Source organism: Convolutriloba macropyga, unplaced genomic scaffold, assembly GCF_964194025.1.
Source record: "Convolutriloba macropyga unplaced genomic scaffold, txConMacr16.3 SCAFFOLD_5186, whole genome shotgun sequence".
Taxonomy (NCBI): Eukaryota; Metazoa; Xenacoelomorpha; order Acoela; family Convolutidae; genus Convolutriloba; species Convolutriloba macropyga.
In genome coordinates, this window is record NW_027453356.1 from 1 (window position 1) to 2,500 (window position 2,500).

The window sequence follows — 2,500 nt, forward strand, 5'->3', positions numbered from 1 at the left end:
CTACAAATGTATACAGCGAGTATTATGTTGTTTCTAGTAGGCGAAAGCTGAAACATCAACATGTGAAAGTTGTCTGCAAACTGTAGAACGATATGTGATTAGTACTGTGCTGTTACTAGTAGCCAGTCTGACTGTAGAAGCCAAGACAAAGGGAAACTAATGCATCTGAAAAGGACAAGTTATGGAAAGGTATGCACGATAAGTATTATGTTGTTTCTAGTAAGCGGCAGCTGAAACATCAACATGTGAACGTCGTTGTGTACAGTAACCTAGAACTATATAGTCCTTAGTAACGTGCATTTACTAGTACCTGTAATTGGTATTCAGACTCAGGCAGTTTGGAATAGTTTGGCAAAGATGCACCAGAGAAAACTGGGATTTGATACAGAAATTGTTGAATACAAGTATTATGCTGCTTCTAGTAGGTTGAATCCGAAACATCAGCATGTGAAAATTGAAAACATTTCTGGTTCGAATTGTCACAAGTATTTGGTGATCTGAGTAGCCAAACTCACTACAACGCCAATTGAAGGCAAAAATTCTCAACGGGAAAAGCTATTCTCATTGAATGAGCTAACAAGACGAGTATTATGTTGCTTCTAGTAGGCGAAAGCCAAAACATCAACATGTGAAAGTCTTGCTGAACAAATTTAATGTTGTTGAGCTCAGTACCGTGTGAATTAGTAGCCATAATTGGCGAGCGAAAATTGAACTGGCGAAACTTCGTCTTTGGAAAATTGCAGATGCCGAGCACTTATTTTGCAACGAGTATTATGTTGACTGTAGTAAGCGAAAGCCGAAACAGCAACATGTGAAAGCTGTTGAAATTTGTGGTCATTTTGCAATAAGTACAAGGAGTGTAACTAGTAGCCAGGTCAAAATTTGGGATAAGAATGAGCAAAAATTCTGCATGAGAACAGTTGAAATTATGAAACTAAATTACAAAGACTAGTATTATGTTGTTTCGAGTACGCGAAAGCGGAAACATCAACATGTGAACGTTTGTAACGAAGTTTCGTTAATTTTCAGCCTAGTACTGAGCAAGAACGAGTAGCCTCATCTCCAATCCCACGCAAAATGTAGTGAAATATGTGAGTGAACCTTATTCACGGTGAGGGTTTCCCGAGGTCTGTATTGCAGCGAGTATTATGTTGCTTCTAGTAAGCGAAAGCTGAAACAACAACATTTGAAAGTTGGAATTAATGACTGAATGGAAACTTCGACCTGTGTTTGATAGTAGTAGCGAACAAAACTGCTGAATCGGTTTCTGTCTCATATTGGTCAGTGAACCAATTAAGAGACAATCAACTACATAACCTGAATTGGGCGAGAGAACCCCCTTAACTTAAGCATATCAGTAAGGGGAGGAAAAGAAATCAACTGAGAATCCCTTAGTAATGGCGAATGAACAGGGAAAAGCTCATCGGGAAGAGAAATGGCAACATTTCTCGGTGTCCGGTATGGTTTGATGCTAGACTGGTGAATTTGTCCTGATGTCTACTGGAAAGTAGCATCAAAGAAGGTGAAAATCCTGTAAAGGTCATTTTCGATACCAGTCATAATGGCTCATTCCTATGAGTAGAGTTGTTTGAAAGTGCAACTCGAAGCTGGAGATATGTCTCTCCAAAAGCTAATTATAAAGCGAGACCGATAGTAAACAAGTACCGTGAGGGAAAGTTGAAAAGCACTCTGAAGAGAGAGTGAAAAGTACGTGAAACTGTTGAAGGGGAACTGGAGTGAGCGTTACCATACTCAATGCCTTGATATTATATTCTCGGCTACCGAGTAGTGTAGTTGTCGTCTTTTGGCAAATCTTGTTAATGAATCGAGCAGAAGTTTTCCTCGGAATTCTTCTTGTTGATTCTAAACAAAATGAGATAAATTGATCTTGATTGCCTGTCTGACCTCAACTTCCTATTCAATGCTCTCTACAGCCCGTCTTGAAACACGGACCAAGGAGTGTGAGTTGCTTGCAAGTGTTGTCGCTCATTGAAAGCGCACACGCGAAATGAAAGTGAACAGTGTAATTTTTATGAATTGCACTACTTTGTGTGGTGAGGGCGCCGATTCGGTGTCCCGCAACCACGGACGGTTTTGCTCTTATTGCATGACTGATCCAGAGCAAGTAGCACACGACCCGAAAGATGGTGATCTATGCTTGGGCAGGGCGAAGCCACGGGAAACCATGGTGGAAGCCCGAAGCGGTTCTGACGTGCAAATCGATCGTCTGACCTGAGCATAGGGGCGAAAGACTAATCGAACCATCTAGTAGCTGGTTTCCTCCGAAGTTTCCCTCAGGATAGCAAAAGCTTGAGCAAGATTGAAAAATCTTCGCAAAGCAATTTCATCGGTTAAAGCGAATGATTAGAGGAATGGGGGAAAATTTTTCCTTCACCTATTCTCAAACTATAAATCGGTGAGATGTCCTTGTGACTTAATTGCACTTGGACTATGAATGCAAGCTTTTTGTGGGCCGCTTTTGGTAAGCAGAACCGGCGAT

The 2,500-nt window shown here is 41.0% G+C and overlaps 1 non-coding gene across 1 annotated transcript in view; it reads left to right on the forward strand.

Annotated features, from left to right (window-relative positions):
* Positions 1-1,312: 1,312 nt before the first annotated feature.
* The window catches only part of LOC142358230 (large subunit ribosomal RNA), a 3,522-nt gene continuing 2,334 nt past the window's right edge, over positions 1,313-2,500 (forward strand). Inside the window, exon 1 of the ribosomal RNA XR_012761777.1 lies at positions 1,313-2,500. This exon is cut by the window's right edge and continues 2,334 nt beyond it. This is a non-coding gene — a ribosomal RNA (large subunit ribosomal RNA).